The sequence below is a fragment of the Mus caroli genome, unplaced genomic scaffold (genome assembly GCF_978045245.1).
Source record: "Mus caroli unplaced genomic scaffold, Mus_caroli_1 scaffold_4, whole genome shotgun sequence".
NCBI lineage: Eukaryota > Metazoa > Chordata > Mammalia > Rodentia > Muridae > Mus > Mus caroli.
The window spans coordinates 5,695,500-5,713,965 of NW_028227259.1; the positions used below are offsets into that span (position 1 = coordinate 5,695,500).

Sequence of the window (18,466 nt, forward strand, 5' to 3'; positions counted from 1 at the left end):
TCCAGGCAACTAGGGTGAGGATCTTATACCCACACCCACAGTGACACACCCATTCCAACCAGGTCACACCTATTCCAACAAGGCCACACCTTCAGATAGTGCCACTCCCTGATCCAAGGATATACAAACCATCACATTCCACTCCCTGGTCCCCATAGACTTGTTCAAAAACATGAGTCTATGGGGGCCATACGTAAACATAGCATAATGCAAAATGCATTTAGTCCAACTTTCAAAGTCCTCATAGTCTATAGCGGTCGCAACAATGTTTAAAGTCCAAAGTTCAAGGTCTCTTCTGAGATTCATTCAACTCAATTAACTGTAATCCCCAAAGCAAGGCAGGAAACCAGCTGGGCAAACTCCAAACTGCATCTCCATGGCTGATGTCAAAGCGGTCTTCAGATCTCCACTCCTTGTTCATGTTTTTTTTGACTGCAACAAACTGCTTTCTCCTGGGCTGGTTCCACTCCCTGTTAGCAGCTTTCCTCACCATGTATCCCATGGATCTGGCATCTTTAACATCTTTGAGTCTCCAAGGCAATTTCAATGTTACAGCTTCTTGTTTCAGTGTCTGGGATTCCACTTGATCTTTTGGACTCCTCCTAAGGGCTGGCATCACTTTTCCATCTCTGTGCTCTGTAGCACTCTATGCTCAGGTTGATCCACTCTGCTACGGCTGCTGTTCTTGGTGATCATCCCATGGTACTGACATCTCCAATACACTGGGGTGTTCCACTCCAACTAGGCTTCACCATTAGCCTCTCATAGGCTCTCTTCAGGGTGCCAAGCCTCAAATTCTTTGCATGACCCCTTCAGTCCTGGACCATCAACTACAGCTGAGGCTTCACCTTCTCCAATGGCCTTCCCTGGCCTCTCACAGTGCTAAGCCTCAGCTTCTCTCCATGATCCCTCATTCCTTCACAAGCAGTACCACCTGAGTGACTCTTACACATTACCAAGTCCAGCCGCAGCATGAAGTACAACCTTGGGTATCTCTGGAACACAGCTTCTTTGTGCTCCCAGAAAACAATTTCCAGAAGATTTCACCTCAGTAATGCTGGTCTCTTCTTAATCACTGCTAATTCCTTAGCTAACCAGCAACAATTTTCCCAGTGGTTCCTCCCATTCTTAACTCTAGAGCCAGAGCCACATGGCTGAAGCTGCCGAGTTCTGCTGCTTACAGGAACTAGAACATGATTCCCTTGTACTATCACATTATCACTAGCTTTATGTTTTCTAAATCTTTCACTGCCTAAGCTTGGCTATCCTGGTTCTTGCTCTGTAGATTGACCTTGAATGTAGAGATCAGCATGCCTATCTCATGGGATTAAAGGTGTGTACCACCATGCCTGGATCTAATTAAGATGGGTAGAATCTTGCCCCAAGGTCCCACTCCCTTAATCTGTTATCTCCTAGAACACAAGATTTTGCTCTATTTCACTTCCTGGTATGCCTTTAGTACTCAAACCATACATTTTATATTTTGCCTTTCTAAGCTTGCTATGCTTGTTCATACTTCTCTTCATAAGACTTAACCAGAGAACAAAGTCTCTGCTGGGCTTTTTTGAAACTTCTTTTGTCAATGGAACTAGTGCAAGTCTCTACACCTTAGGCAAACTTTTCAGACAAGAGCAAAAAGTAGCCACATTCTTCACCAAAATACCACAAAACCAGTCTTTATGCCACATTCTGAAATTCTTCTCCTTTGAAATCTCTTGGGCCAGGTCAACACAGTTCAAATCAATCCCAGCAACAAAGTCTTCTATATTCCTACTAGGATGACCCATTAAGCCCCATTTAAAGCATTCCACTGCTTTCCAAATCCAAAGTCCCAAAATCCACATTTTTTCAAATAAAAGCATGGTCAGGCCTATCACAGCAATACCCCACTCCCAGTACCAACTTCTGTCTTAATTACGGTTTTACTGCTGTGAACAGACACCATGACCAAGGCAAGTCTTATAAAAAACAACATTTAATTGGGGCTGGCTTACAGGTTCAGAGGTTCAGTCCATTATCATCAAGGTGGGAGCATGGCAGCATCCAGGCAGGCATGGCACAGGAGGAGCTGAGAGTCTATGTCTTCATCCAAAGGCTGCTAGTGGAAGACTGACTTCCAGGCAACTAGGGTGAGGATCTTATACCCACACCCACAGTGACACACCCATTCCAACCAGGTCACACCTATTCCAACAAGGCCACACCTTCAGATGGTGCCACTCCCTGATCCAAGGATATACAAACCATCACCCATTTCTAGTATTGCCATTCTATTACAGAATGGTGACAAAAGAAAACTATAGATATTAAATCCTATGTCTTCACGCACTTCTGTATTGAGACTGGCAGGGTGTCACTTTGTAACCAAGCCTGGTCTAGAATTCTTAGTAATTCTCCAACATCAGGCATCAAAGTTCTGAGATCACTTATGTGTGCATCCATGTCTGTCCTAAGTTTGTTTTGAAACCTAATACAATAGAAGCTTTTAAAAAATAAACACATATGAAAGAATTCTGAACAAAACTACCAAATAGTACCACAACTAGATATCTGTCACCAGCAAGTGAAACCCCCAGTATCAGAAATGGGTTACATGCAATTGAATTGTTGACTAGGGTGTCCCCATGGAAACCTCCAAACAACCAAGGCTATTTATTGCCAATGCTATTGGTTGTTCTCCATAAATTGATGGCAAGGCCCTACTGCAGAAGACAACACCTGTGTAACTCATTGAAGATGGAGAAGTCAAACTGATGCCTACCTAAAGCCTTCACATCTATTGACTAGTGCTATTCACGGTATGAGAAAGTACTCTCTACAACACTGAAGGAGAAAGATAATCATTTACCCAGCTATAAGCTATTCAATCTACAATGGTGACCTGCATGCAAGACACTCCAGTACAATACTGTTATAAAGCTTGTAGGACTAACCAACCAATATCTGATTGAGTTTAAGGCCCACACCATGAGATGGCATCTGTTCCTAATACTGCTTGGATGGCCAGGACCCTCAAACTAGATAGGCCAGGATAAAAACAATTACTAGTGTTCTGATAAAGGAACATAGAAATAGGATGAATCCTAATGACATTCTGCTATACCCATGAATAGTGTCTTTCTCAGCTGCTAGAAAAGCTCCTTCCTGCAGGAAATGGGAACAATCACAGAGAACCACAAGAACAACGTGCAGATTAAGAAACCTTGGAACACCCAGTCCTAAAAGTGATGTCTTCACCAAATGGCTTCTCTCAGGGTTCAGGGAATTGCAGAAGAGCCAGTGGGAAGGAAGACAACAAGGAAACCAGGGTCTTCTAGAAACATCAAGACTGATGCACATCTGAACTCACAGAGACTGGCAGTGTGTGTACACAGGGCCTGCATGGCTCTAAGCCAAATGGAATCCTAGTTAAGAGGGAAGTAGATACAAGTTATCATCCCTAACCTGGGATTTATCTCCAACTGATAGTCTCTCATAAAGGAAAAGTGAGTTTTATTCCCAATGGTGTTGCATGAGGCATACGAATCACACTTAAGGGCAGGCTCCATGGCCAATGGGAGATGGCCAACACAAACTAAATGGTATTTTTAGAGAGATTGGGGGGGGGGTGCTTCATAATGCATTGTCTTGGAATTTGCCTATATTTATGGTTTCAAGTTTTGTGTTTTCATGAGAGTTCTGTGTATGTGAATATATGTGTCTGCATCAATATGTATTTCTTGTGATTTTTTTCTTTGCTCATTTTTTGTCCCATTATGGTTTGCTTGTTTTTATTTTATATTTTTATTTTACAAGTCTGCTTTCTAATGTGTGTGTTTATGAGACAGAGGGGTGGATGGGAAAGAGACCAAGATAGAGTGTGCCACTTTGGGTGAAAGGAAAAATGGGAAGATCGTAGAGAGAATGGAGAGGGGACTATAATGAGAATATACTATATGAAGAAAATCTATTTTCAATAAAAATAATTCTGGGGTTCTGTTCTTATAAAAATACAATGATTTAATTACAAAAAGCCAAAGTCTTAATATACTCCTACAATCATTGCTCAGAATATAAATATCAAAGAAACATTTCTCTGGATTGTATTGTGTTCAAATGCTTAAGTGGAAAAGTAGGTACTTGCGTTTTGACTTGAGTTTCATTAAAAAAAAAACCTTGATGAGTTCTGGCTTCAGATTATCACAACATTTCCATCAGCTCATAAAATATCAATACACATAGTTTTGTCATTTCAGACTCTACACGTATGTGACACTGTGTTCCCAGAACTGGTGACTATAAAGACCAAATCTGAATCAATTCTGAAAAAAAATCTGAGGATATTCTGTAGCTTGCAATATCCAATATTCAGCTAAGATGCAATACCTTATTTAAAAATAAACTGCATTTATCTTATTGGTATGAAATTTTAATTTCCTCCTTGATACATAAAGGATTGCCTCAAATTAAATTTCTTTCAGATTTATTATAAAAGTTTCTAACATATTTTATCCATGGATCCTTGAATCCTCAGATGTAAAACCAGCAGATAGGAAGGTAAAATTGTACACATTTTGAAGATCTAACTATATAATGGTATTTTTCTTGGAACAAATTTCCCATAGCCTATAGAAATTCCTCGATTCATAAATTGCTCCTCAGGAAAACATCCAATGGGATCGCACATTGTCTATGAGAGATGGAAATGTAATATAGCCAAGTAGCTCCTTGCTTAGCAAAGATGTTCTGTCTCTTAAAGGAATTAACATGGGGTCTAATTCTATTCTGAAAGGCCAACACAGATATACACATCTCCACAGAATTACTACCTTTTGTTATTGTTAGCATGTTGTGTGTAAGAGAAGACAGACCGAAAAAACATTGTGAGAAGGCATTTCTAAATATGAAGTACAAACAGAATTATCATGCAAGCTTTTTAAAAAAAATTTCCTTGCCAAGTAATTACATTTAAAAAATAGTCTCTATATTCTGTCTATGTCTATGTCTCTCTGTTTCTCTCCATAATATGGAAGATAATAATATAAAATGCAAACATTTGGGCAATGCTCATTAGCCCTCAGGGGCATCTCTGATATTCAGAGTGATACCAAGGCTGGAGAATGGTCATCCAGCCAGAGCAAGAGAAGGTACCTCTGCTTTGTGTAGCCATGTCTCGTCCAAGCTGTAAACCTGCTGAACTAACCAATGACTCTATGCATTACCAAGGTCTGAGAAGTCATTAAAGATCAGTGATGGAAACCAAAATATACTTATAACATCATGTCACACAGAGCAGAAAAAAAAATAAAACAAAACAAAGAACAGTATATCACTCTAGACAGAGATGCAGCAGAAATAGTAAATGAAATGGAGAAAATGTGAGAAATTGTTATGCATGGAAACAATGATCAGAAAAAAATTAAATTGAACTAAATATAAATTTTAATTATATAATAGGCTAACAAAGTAACAGCAAGACCAAGGGGCCTCTCTCCCCAATGAGAGCCAACTAGGCCATCTTCTGTTACATATGCAGCTAAAGACATGAGCTCTGGGAGGTATTTTAGTTCATATTGTTGTTCCACCTATAGGGTTGCAGACCCCTTCACCTCCTTGGGTATTTTCTTGAGCTCCTCCATTGGGTTCCCTGTGTTTCATCCAATAGATGACTGTGAGCATCCACTTTATATGTAACATATAAAGTAACAGAAACTGTTATGAATTATGGGTACCAACTTTTAAAATTCTTTTAACAACTTTGTGAACCACAGACATTTTAAAATAAATACATTGAGACACAGAATTCCAGTAACCCACCCAATCATAAACCATTTAAAAGCCAACAGAGAAGGGATTCAAATCCTGGTGTCCATCTCCAGGATTTATACTTGGAGAAACTATATTTCATTTTACCTTTGCATATGCATGTGTTTGTGTCTGTGTAAAACCTTCGCTCTACTTGCTTTCACTTAATTGTTCTACATCTTGACTAGAGGTCTGTGTGGTTATCTCTAACTAGTACCTGCCATTATGATATAAGAAGAATCTTTTCTTTTTAATTTTTTATTAGATAGTTTCTTCATTTACATTTCCAATGCTATCCCAAAAGTCTCCCATACCCTCTCCCCCCACTCCCCTTCCCACCCACTATCACTTCTTGGCCCTGGCGTTCCCCTGTACTGGGGCATATAAAGTTTGCAAGACCAAGGGGCCTCTCTTCCCAATGAGAGCCAACTAGGCCATCTTCTGTTACATATGCAGCTAAAGACATGAGCTCTGGGAGGTATTTTAGTTCATATTGTTGTTCCACCTATAGGGTTGCAGACCCCTTCAGCTCCTTGGGTATTTTCTTGAGCTCCTCCATTGGGTTCCCTGTGTTTCATCCAATAGATGACTGTGAGCATCCACTTCTGTATTTGCCAGGCACTGGCATAGCCTCACACAAGACAGCTATATCGGGGTCCTTTCAGAAAAATCTTGCTGGCATGTGCAATAGTGTCTGCATTTGGTGGCTGATTATGGGATAGATCCCGGGTGGGGTAGTCTCTGTAACTCCTTCCATGGATATTTTGTTCCCTATTCTAAAGAGGAATGAAGTATCCACACGTTGGACTTCCTTCTTCTTGAGTTTCATATGTTTTGCAAATTGTATCTTGGGTATTCTAAGTTTCTGGGCTAATAATCACTTATCAGTGAGTGCATACCAAGTGGCTTCTTTTGTGATTGGGTTACCTCACTCAGGATGATATCCTCCAGACACATCCATTTGCCCAAGAATTTTAAAAATTCATTGTTTTTAATAGCTGAGTAATACTCCACTGTGTAAATGTACCACATTTTTTTTTTTGTATCTATTCCTCTGTTGAGGGACATCTGGATTCTTTCCAGATTCTGGCTATAATATACAAGGCTGCTATGAACATAGTGGAGCATGTGTCCTTATTACCAGTTGAAACATCTTCTGGGTATATGCCCATGAGAGGTATTGCTGGATCTTCCTGTAATACTATGTCCAATTTTCTGAGGAACTGCCAGACTGATTTCCAGAGTGGTTGTACAAGCTTGCAATCCCAACAGCAATGGAGAAGTGTTCCTCTTTCTCCACATCCTCACCAGCATCTGCTCTCACCTGAATTTTTGATCTTAGCCATTCTGACTGGTGTGAGGAGGAATCTCAGGGTTGTTTTGATTTGCATTTCCCTGATGATTAAGGATGTTGAACATTCTTTCAAGTGTTTCTCAGCTATTCAGTATTCCTCAGTTGAGAATTCTTTGTTTAGCTCTGTACCCCATTTTTAGTGGGGTTATTTGAATTTCTAGAGTCCAGCTTCTTGAGTTCTTTGTATTGGATATTAGGCCCCTATCTGATTTAGGATTGGTAAAAATCCTTTCCCAATCTGCTAGTGGCTTTTTGTCTTATTGACAGTATCTTTTGCCTTACAGAAGTTTTGCAATTTTATGAGGTCCCATTTGTAGATTCTTGATCTCACAGTACAAGCCATAGCTGTTCAAGAATTTCCCCCCTGTACCCATATTTTTGAGGCTTTTCCCCACTCACTCATCTATAAATTTCAGTGTCTCTTGTTTTATGTGGAGGTCTTTGATCCACTTAGACTTGAGCTTTGTACAAGGATATAAGAATGGACCAATTCACATTCTTTTACATGATAACCCCCAGTTGTGCCAGCACCATTTGTTGAAAATGCTGTCTTTTTTTCCACTGGATGGTTTTAGCTCCCTTGTCAAAGATCAAGTGACCATAGGTGTGTGGGTTCATTTCTGGGTCTTCAATTCTATTCCATTGATCTACCTGTCTGTGGCTATACCAGTACCATGCAGTTTTTATCACAATTGCTCTGTAGTACAGCTTGAGGTCAGGCATGGTTATATGAAGAATCTTAAACCTTTGGTCCTATGAAAGTCCCTGCTGTACTCTGGAAATTTTCTGAGAGGGAAGATAATGCCATGGTTAATATTGTTATAATAATATTTTTCCTAAGTCTCCAGTTATTGGCACAAGGCTTTATAAGAACCCCAAAATCTGTTCTGTGACTGTCATTCTTGCATATGAGGCCATGAATGATGATGGACCCCTGGCTAACTCATGGGCTGCAGAGAGCTTCGATGTTGTTAAAATGTCAATGTGCTGTGGATAACATGCCAGAGCACATGTCAATGTTTGGGACCTCTATCCTTCCTTCCTCCAAACATTTGTGTGCTCCCTGTTCCTTTGCAGTCATTTCACCTGGCTGTTTCCAGACTGCACCTTTTACAGTGAACTAGGGAATCCAAGTGTGTTTAGTTCTGTGTGTACCTTGTTTTAGTGAAGTATTTAACCAAAAGAGGAAGTTGTGGGAACCATTATTAATGGATATCTGGTTAGACCTTAGGGGATTGTGATTGGCATTTGAAGGGTGAGCAGTCATGTGACACTCAGCTTTTAATCTGTAGTGCTTGTGGGCTTAGTGTCAGATCTAAGTTATGTCTTCAGAAAAACCAGCAGATATCCAAATTGTTTATTGCATGCAGAAATAGCACAAAGAGAGTGCTGAAAGTGTTGGGCTTGAAAAGAGGACCAATGCCATAGAAGGAAGAGCTAATCAGAAAACCACACCAGGAGGAATGACTGGCATTTCTTCAGTGAAAGCCCAGTGCTGCTGAATTGTGATAGGAACACTGAGAAAGAAAACCCAGCCTTTTGCTGCTCACAGGGCTTCTCAGAGCTTAAATTCATCTCAGGAATGTAAATCAAGAGTTAATTCACAACATCTGTCCAGGATCTTCTGGCTTTCACAGTCTCTGGTGAAAAGTATGGTGTAACTCTGATAGGCCTGCCTTTATATGTTACTTGACCCTTTTCTCTTACTGCTTTCAATATTCTATCTTTATTTAGTGCATTTGTTGTTCTGATTACTATGTGTCGGGAGGAATTTCTTTTCTGGTCCAGTCTATTTGGAGTTCTGTAGGCTTCTTGTATGTTCATGGGCATCTCTTTCTTTAGGTTTGGGAAGTTTTCTTCTATTATTTTGTTGAAGATATTTGGGGCCCTTTAAGTTGAAAATCTTCATTCTCATCTACTCCTATTATCCGTAGGTTTGGTCTTCTCATTGTGTCCTGGATTTCCTGGATGTTTTGAGTTAGGATCTTTTTGCATTTTGCATTTTCTTTGATGGTTGTGCCGATGTTCTCTATGGAATCTTCTGAACCTGAGATTCTCTCTTCCATCTCTTGTGTTCTGTTGCTGATGCTCGCATCTATGGTTCCTGATTTCTTTCCTAGGGTTTCTATCTCCAGAGTTGTCTCTGTTTGAGTTTTCTTCAATGTTTCTAGTTCCATTTTTAGACCTTGGATGGTTTTGTTCAATTCCATCACCTGTTTTGTTGTGTTTTCCTGTAATTCTTTAAGGGATTTTTGTGTTTCCTCTTTAAGGTCTACTACCTGTTTAGCAGTGTTTTCCTATAATTCCTTGAGGGATTTTTGTGCATCCCCTTTAAGGGCTTCTACCTGTTTAGCAGTGTTCTCTTGCATTTCTTTAAGTGAGTTATTAATGCCCTTCTTAAAATCCTCCACCAGTATCGTGAGATGTGATTTTAGATCAGAATCTTGCTTTTCAGGTGTGTTGGGGTATCCAGGATTCGCTGTGGTGGGCATACTAGGTTCTGATGATGCCCAGTGGTCCTGGTTCCTGTAGTAAGATTCTTTTGTTTGCCCTTTGCCATCTGGTAAGCTCTGGTGTCAGATGTTCTAGCTGTCTCTGACTGGAGCTTGTTCCTCCTGTGATTCTTTAGGCTCTGGCAGCATCCTGGAAGACCAACTCTTTCCAGTGTCCAAGTGATCAGAGCACTCTCTGCAGGCAGGCTCTCCTCTTGCAGGGAAGATGCACAGAACTCTTGAGCTCAGACCCATCTTCGGGTTCCTGGGGTCAGAGCCCTCCCTGGAGGCCAACTCTCCTCTGGCAAGGAAGGTGTCCAGGGGTCTGGGTCTCAGCTCTGCCTCCTGGCTAAGGATGGAGGCCCAAAGGGACCCTGTCCAAGAAACTCTGTTGCTTCTGCTGCCCACGTGCTCTCCTGCATGGACTGGTCTCAGTGATCCCAAGAATCTGGGAGTGCTAGGGCCTGCCTTTGTGCTTTAACCCTGTTGATGCTAGCACAAGACCCTCTGGGTTTTTTGGAACTGATGTTGCGTTCCACTCACCAGTGATGATCCCAGGGTCCCGGGTGTCCTAGGGTGCCTGCAGCATGGAGAGTCCTCTGGGGACCTTAGGGCCCTCTGCAGAGATCCCGCGGAAGGATCAGTAAAATTAACATAGTAAAAATGACCATCTTTCCAAAAGCAATATATAGATATAGAGATAGAAGGAGCAATTTTAAAATTCATCTGGATTTAAAAAAAACAAACAAACAAAAATCAAACCAGGATAGGGAAAACTATTCCCAAAAATAAAAGAATTTCTAGGGGAGTCACCATCCTTGACCTCAAGCTGTACTACAGAGCAATAGAGATAAAACCTGCATGGTATTGGTACTGTGACAGTAACCAGCTCTAGTTTTGGGGCCTGATGTTGGAACATGTGGCTCACAAAAATCTATGTTGAATCTTCAGCCCGATTTGAGACCTTTGTGGTAGCAACCCAGGTGTTCACAATCATGAAAGAATGTGTCCCCTATAGAATAGGGCCTGACACCAAATCCCAACACTATTGCTGATGCTGTGTTGTGCTTGCAGACATAGGTCTTACATGGCTATCCTCTATGGGGCTCAACCATCATCTGACTGGCATAGATGGAGATACTTAGAGGAGGCAAACATTGGACTGAGCTAGAGGACCTCTATGGAAGAGGTAGGGGAAGGACTGAAGGAGCTGAAAGGGGATTGTAACCTTGTCTATATGAAAAGAAAAAGAAATGAAAGAGAGTTTCATTTCCCAGGACCATGTGAGAATATACAACAAAATACCATGTTAGAGCAAAATAAAAGGCCTTGTATACCCTTAGCATCCTGGCACTCAATACACATCAAACATCCTGAATATCCTGTTCTTTAACTTACCAATCTCCAAACGTACAAGAAATGGATTTCTGTTGTTTATATGTTTCCCAGTATAAGGCACTTTGTTGTAGAACAGGATGAGATTTTGACCTTTGAAGATTCTCTATCTCCCATGCCTACAGCTTTTGCTGTCTGTATGATTCTAGGCTGATGTTCTTCTCTTTGGATCATCACGAAGATGTCTGCCTTCTGTCTCCTGGGCTTCTAGGTCTCTGATGAGAAATCTAATAAGAGTCTTTTGGGGAAGCTATGACCAAACTCCCTTCCTCTAAGTCCCACATACTTTAGTAACTTGCTCTAGGGTGTTTGAAAAAGAATATTTTGTGACAGGACAACAACATTGAGGGGCATAGTTTGGACAGCAAGTATATAGAGAGAAATGACTACTTTGAACAAAGATATGTTGAGGTCTGTAAGAGACAGTTGTTAGCACAGATTTTGGGTCCTACTCCCAAAGGACATAGGAGCATCCTCTGGGTTGTTCACTTTTTTACTGGTAAATATCAGTCTATTGTGGATGGGCCTGGTGCTGTTTTGTATTTTGATGCTAATTCTGCTCTCCTGGGAGGGACTGTGGACAAGGAAGAGTCACATACCCAGGTGACTTCTTGTGAACCAATCCTTTAATAAATGAAGGAGCCAATAACTGAGCGAGTAAGAGGGACTTCCCAGTTGGACAGAGAAAGAGAGGAAGCAGGAGAGAATTAGGCTTTTTGGAAGGTTATAGCATGAGGACAAGATGTAATAATGACTAGTCTCCCCATTTCAATGGCAGATCCTGTCTGTGGGAACATAGCAAGCTGGGTGGAGACATTTCAAGAGCTCTGGGTCAGAGAGTCTCCATGGGATAGAAACAGGTTGGCCACTGCTTGCCAGTGACTGGCCAGCCAGGTACCACGGGGCAGAGAGTTGTAGGTGCCTGGCAGTTGTGCGGGAACTTGTTGGTTCTTTTTAAAATGTTTCCTGCAACCAGAGTCTATACCCATTAAAGCATAAAGGTTTGGGGGCCTATATTATCATTATTCCTACTACTGTTTCTATTACCTTTAGAGTGGAGACAGTTCTTATTGTGGTTTGAATTAAAAAAAAAAATCCCCTATAGACACTTGTGTCAGAACTCATGGTCTCTAGCTGGTAATACTGCGAAGGGAAGCTGGAATCTAGCTTTAAAAGGTAGGCTCCTAGCTCTAGGAAGGAGTTTCCTGACCTGGCATTGGATATGGGGTGACCAGCAGTACTGTGTGAACAGCCACATGCTATCACTCTACATCATGCTTTCCCTGTTCCCTCAAAGTGTGAGCCAAAATAAACCATTCTGTTGCTTCTGGTTGGGCACTTGGTAGCAGTGACTGCAGAGTAGCTAATACAGTCTTCTGGGACAGGAGTGTGGCCATCCCTCATTGGTCCATGTTTTGCTCTGACCTCACAAAGAACCACTGTGATAAATGACAGACACCTGCCCATAAAATGTACTGCCCAGGGCTGGTTTTTGTCCATTTGGTGTGAAGAGTGGTTTGGTGGTGGTTTGGGAGACGTGGACTGTGGTGATAATTTTGAACTTGGATTCTGGGTAAAATTTGGATTGGACTTTGGTTACGTTTTTGGACTCGGATTTTGGCGAAGGTTTCTGAACTGGACATTGGTTACGTTTTTTGGACTCGGATTTTGGCGAAGGTTTCTGAACTGGACATTGGTTACGTTTTTTGGACTCGGATTTTGGCGAAGGTTTTTTTTCTGACTTGGACATTGGTTACATTTTTGGACTCGGATTTTGGCGAAGGTTTTTGTTTTATTTGGACACTGGTTACGTTTTTGGACTCGGATTTTGGTGAACCTGCTTGGACTTTGACAAGGTAAGCCCTTTTCTCACTTTACTGCTTGAGGTTTGCAGGTAATGGTTTTAGTTTTCTTTTTTTTCTTTTTTCTTTTTTTTTAGTTTGTCTTTGATTTTAGATTTTCTTTTTTACATAGTTTAAATTATCATCGTTAATTACCTTCAATTTGTCTTTTTCTACCTACTCATTTTCATTGCCATTTATTTACTTTTTAACGTTTTTGTTAATAAACATTAAGCATAAAGTAGGACAGTTCCCTAAAACATTTCTGAATATGCACATAATGTACTTTAAGAATATTCACCTAATCTAAGAACCTGTACCCCAGTCCCTTCTTTCTTCCTTCCATTCCTAATGAATCCCTTTTACTACAGGCCCCTTCCCCTACCTATGCTTCAGCACTTGAGAGCCAGTATCTCTGCACTGGCTTGTTAAACACTACGGGGTGATTTCCAGATCCATGATCTTCTTTTTAAATGACAATTCCATTCTTCAGCTGAGCATGTGATTCTTGCCCTTCCATTTCTATGCAGCGTTGTCAATCGGTGGTGGTTGTTGCAGCCCTGGCAGGACTGGATGAATCCATCTTGATCAGGAAGTTTGGAAGCCCTTTGAAGGGCTGTTGAATTCTGTGTGAGGCATTAAGCTCTCAGACTAAGGATTATTGTGTCTGTGTTCACAGGTGTTGACTATGTTACTATGACTCTTGTTACTGTGCCCATGTGGCCTCAGTATCTGCGAAATACATTCTCTAAGGATGAATCTTGATTGCTCCTGCTCCTCTTTCTAGTTTAGTAAATAGTTTCAGAAGTACTGGTGTGGGCTCTTCTTTAAAGATTTGATGAAAATCACCAATGAGTTTGTCTGGTCTGGCCTCTTCTTATTTTTATTGTTGTTAAGAAATTCTTTTAAATTACTATTTAAATCTTCTTGCATTTTTTTTTTTAATTTGATTTTTGAGATTTGTTTGTTTGTTTTCAAGACAGGGTTTCTCTGTGTAGCCCTGGCTGTCCTGGAACTCACTTTGTAGACCAGGCTGGCCTCGAACTCAGAAATCCACCTGCCTCTGCCTCCCGAGTGCTGGGATTAAAGGCGTGCGGCCACCACACCCGGCGATTTTTGAGAATTTTACATGATATTTTGGTTGTATTTATCCTTTCCCCTAACTCCACCCAGATCCTCCACTCGGCATTTCCTACTATCCTGGTTTGGGTCGTTTGTTCTGTGTCTGGCCATCCAGTACAGTTTCTCTTGTCTTCATACTCTCAGGTATGTGGCGTTCCACTGAAGAGTAGTCTGTCCAACCTTATCCGTAAGGGGCCACATCCTTAAAATTGATAGCTCTCCTGACAGCTATCAGTTTTGAAGGGCTCATCAGCTAGGTGTGTGATTTCCTGTCCACCTCCCCTCTTCATGTTGAGATTTTGACTGACTTGAGCCTAAGCAGGTCACAATGCTGTGAGTTCATATGTGCAACTCCCTCCTTTACCCAGAAAACACTGGAGCTTTTTGCCATCAACTGCCTCTGACTCATACAGTCTTCAGTTTGGATGTTTTCCCTCTTTTTAGTTTTAGTTGGTAGTTTAATGTGTATCTAGAGGTTCATCAATTTTTTCTAGATTTTTCCACTTCACTGGAACATTTTTAAGAGATTCCCTAATGATTGTTTGGATGTCTGGATTCCATTTGTATATTCCATTGTATACTGCATTATCTTCTCCCTAATATTGTTAATGTATATCTTCCAATTTCTATGAGTTATCTTGGGGAAGATTACTTGTTATTGTTATCCTTAGAATAAACAAGTCTTTGTTACCAGAGTGGTTTTGAATATGCTTGGCCCAGGGAGTGGCACTATTAACAGGTATCACCTTGTTGGATGAAGTGTGCCACTGTCCAGGTGGGTTTTGAGCTCCTACTCCTAACTTCTAAGAAGAGACAGTCTTCTCTTAACAGTCTTCAGATGAAGATGTAGAACTCTCATCTCCTCCTGCTTCATGCCTGCCAGTATGCTGCCATATTCTTACATTGGTGATAATGGACTGAACTCCCGAACCTGTAAGGCAGCTTCAAATACGTATTGTCTTTAATATGAGTTGCCTTGGTCATGGAGGCTATTCATAGCTAAAAATCCCAAACTAAGACAGTTACATTGGTCTTTGTATTATTTTTGTCTTCATTTCATCAATTCATATTCTGAACTTGATTCTAATTCTTTTGGATTTTGCTTGTTCTAATATTTCTATGACTGTGACATGCATCATTAGATCATTTGGACAACTTTTGTGTTTGTATTAGCACAGGAATTTAAGGCTATAAATGTTTCTCTTAGACCCACTTTTACTTCCCTTTTTTCTTGCATCCCTAGGTGTTGTGGACACTGACCACAAAACAATTGACTTATCAGCAATGATGAAGAGGTGGCAAGCATGTGAGGACCTCAGGTCCAACCCCTTTGGCGAATTCGCCATAACAGAAAATTATAAAATATTAACAACCCTTGGCCAAGGATCCTTTGGAGAGGTAAAACTGGCGAGCCATCTCCCCACACAAACAAAAGTAGCAATAAAAATCCTCCCCAAAAGCAGGGGAAACCCCCTTGTGCAATCCGAAATCGAAATCATGAAATCCCTTGATCATCCCCATATTATTAAACTTTTAGAAATAATCGACACCTCCAGAAACATTTTCATCATTCTGGAGCATGCTGTGGGAGGAGAGCTGCTGAGTAGAATTGAAGAGTGTGGCTATCTAGCAGAGGAGGAGTGCCACAGACTGTTTAAACAGATGGTGTATGCACTCCAGTATTGTCACCAGAAAGGGATTGTCCACCGGGACTTAAAGCCAGAAAACATCTTATTGGACCACAGAGGAGATGTAAAGCTTGCTGATTTTGGATTGGGCACCAAGATAATCACGGGCCAGAAGCTGGTCAAGTTCTGTGGAACCCTCCCTTACTGTGCCCCAGAAATGTTGCAAGGTAGAGGGTACGATGGTCGGGCCACTGATGTCTGGAGCTTGGGGGTGGTTCTTTATTTTATGGCCACAGGGCACCTCCCTTTCAAGGGATATGGCTATGAAGCAACAAAGCAGAAGATCTTTGAAGGAAAGTACTCTAGGAGTTTTAGTCTCTCACCAGAACTTTGGGATGTGATAGCCAAATTGCTAACTATCAACCCTGGAGAGAGGCCAACAGTCCAAGAGATTGCCAGATTCACGTGGCTAAAATATGACAAAGAAGCTTCTCCCGCTTCCATGGGAGAGAACACTGAAAGCCACCCGGACCCCAGTATAATCAAACTCATGCGTTTCCTGGGATACAATCCAGAAGAGATAAGAGAAAGTTTGCGGGAGAAAAAGTTCAACTCGGTGATGGCTACTTATTTAATGCTACAACAACAACAACATTTACCACAGGAAGACAAGACAACAAAAAAACCAGATCCAAGGCCGTGTGATAGAATGTTGGAAAACACAGAGCCAACCATAAAAAACCAAGTAGAAGTAAGGAGGGCAACTAGTATGCCTATCCTTTCCACCGTCAGTTTTGAGAAGGTAAAGAGAACTACAATGAGCCACTCTATGCCACCCACCTGGAACTGCTTCAAGAAGCAGACAACTCCACTCAACAGCATCAGCCCCCAGCTTGTCCAGAAGGCTCACTACATGAGGAGAATCTGGGAGACAGAGATCAGTTACACCTCGGAAGAAATATCTACTGGAGAGTCTTTGGAATATCCAAACCTCATGGGAAAGGCTCACTACATGAGGAGAATCTGGGAGACAGAGATCAGTGACACCTCGGAAGAAATATCTACTGGAGAGTCTTTGGAATATCCAAACCTCATGGGACAGGCTCACTACATGAGGAGCATCTGGGAGACAGAGATCAGTGACACCTCGGAAGAAATATCTACTGGAGAGTCTTTGGAATATCCAAACCTCATGGGACAGGCTCACTACATGAGGAGAATCTGGGAGACAGAGATCAGTGACACCTCGGAAGAAATATCTACTGGAGAGTCTTTGGAAGATCCAAACCTCATGGGACAGGCTCACTACATGAGGAGAATCTGGGAGACAGAGATCAGTGACACCTCGGAAGAAATATCTACTGGAGAGTCTTTGGAAGATCCAAAACTCATGGGACATGCTCAGTACATGAAGAGCATCTGGGAGACAGAGATCAGTTACACCTCGGAAGAAATATCTACTAGAAAGTCTTTGGAAGATCCAAACCTCATGGGACAGCTCCACATTGTTACTACACCTGGACAAATGGACATCATGAACACACAAGTTACATCACCTCCATTCTCCAGGAAGGAGGCCAAGGGTGAGGGTCCTGCTCTACAACAGAGAGAGTCCAGACCATCCTCCCGAAATACACTCCAGGGACACCTCCATGACAGGTGTCAGACTGCGCCCCAGGCCCCCTTTCGAAGACGGGCCTGGAAGACCGTAAGGAACGGATTTCTAAGAGGCCTGCGAACTTTATGTTGCTGCCTGCCAATCCACAGCAGTGCACCCTGACCAACAACAGAGGCCTGCCTGGCTCTGAGTCAAAAGAGCCATGGAGGTAGCCATGGTACCAGGTAAGTGGAGAGACTACAATACACTTCTACCTCTAGGTTTTTTGTTTAAAATAATGTCAATTTCTTTAAAGAAAAAAATATTTATTTACTGTATGTGCATGGAAGTTAACCAGCCAGAGTCAGTTCTGTCTTTACACCCTATCTGTCTCAGGGAATGGATTAACGTCCCCACCCTTGGTAGCAAATGCTTGCACTCACTGAACACTTTCCTGGACTAAATGATATGCTTTGAAATAAACAGGTTACAAGAATATACATCTTAGGGGTTGGTGGTAATGTATTATCACTGATAAATCCAATCCCACGGTATCCTTTGTGAGCAACTTCACCACATGTAGAGGGCAGAGGACAGTGTCTTGAGCCTGGCCAGGTTGTTGGAGGAGGGTGGGGGAAGGGATCAGTGGAGCACGCGGGAAGAACCAGCCTGACAGCCCATGCCAGCACAGGGCCATCACAGTGAAGCATAAGTCCTGAAGATTTCTACTAAGATCTCTCTTTCTTATATCTGTTTGAAGAGCATTTACAGGCACTGTGCTCCCTGAAAACTGATACCAGAGAGTGAAGAGCAGCCTACTGAGGATGCACACAGATACAGGAGAGGGCCAGGGAGGAATTTCCCATGGTTGGATGCCGGGACACACAAACACACACACGGACACACAAACACACACACACACACACAGTGAGAGAGAAAGAGAGGGGGAGTGAGAGAGAGAGAGAGAGACAGAGACAGAGACAGAGAGACAGAGATAGAGAGACAGAGAGAGAGAGAGAGAGAGAGAAGAGCATTCCTTTGGCATTTTTGCTGCTTTTGAAATTAGTTGAAATGGTGAGAATCTGTATTCCAAACAAAGTATTATCATATTTTTTGTGACTCTAGTTGTCTCTCCAAATTTGTATTGCCTTGTCTACACCCTTATCTGAAACATTAACCAGTTCATCTTCATAGGAGCCATGTGAAGCCAGATCATGTCATGGTGCACACTACCCCAGGGCATCTGAGAGCTT

General features: G+C 41.8%; 1 protein-coding gene and 1 pseudogene across 7 annotated transcripts in view; one reads left to right on the forward strand and one right to left on the reverse strand.

The window, feature by feature from the left end:
• LOC147004889 (protein DBF4 homolog A-like) overlaps positions 1 to 18,466 on the reverse strand; it is a 168,649-nt gene that overhangs the window by 49,435 nt on the left and 100,748 nt on the right. The gene's annotated exons all lie outside the window — the stretch shown is intronic.
• On the forward strand, positions 12,855 to 17,328 carry LOC147004890 (sperm motility kinase X pseudogene; annotated as a pseudogene).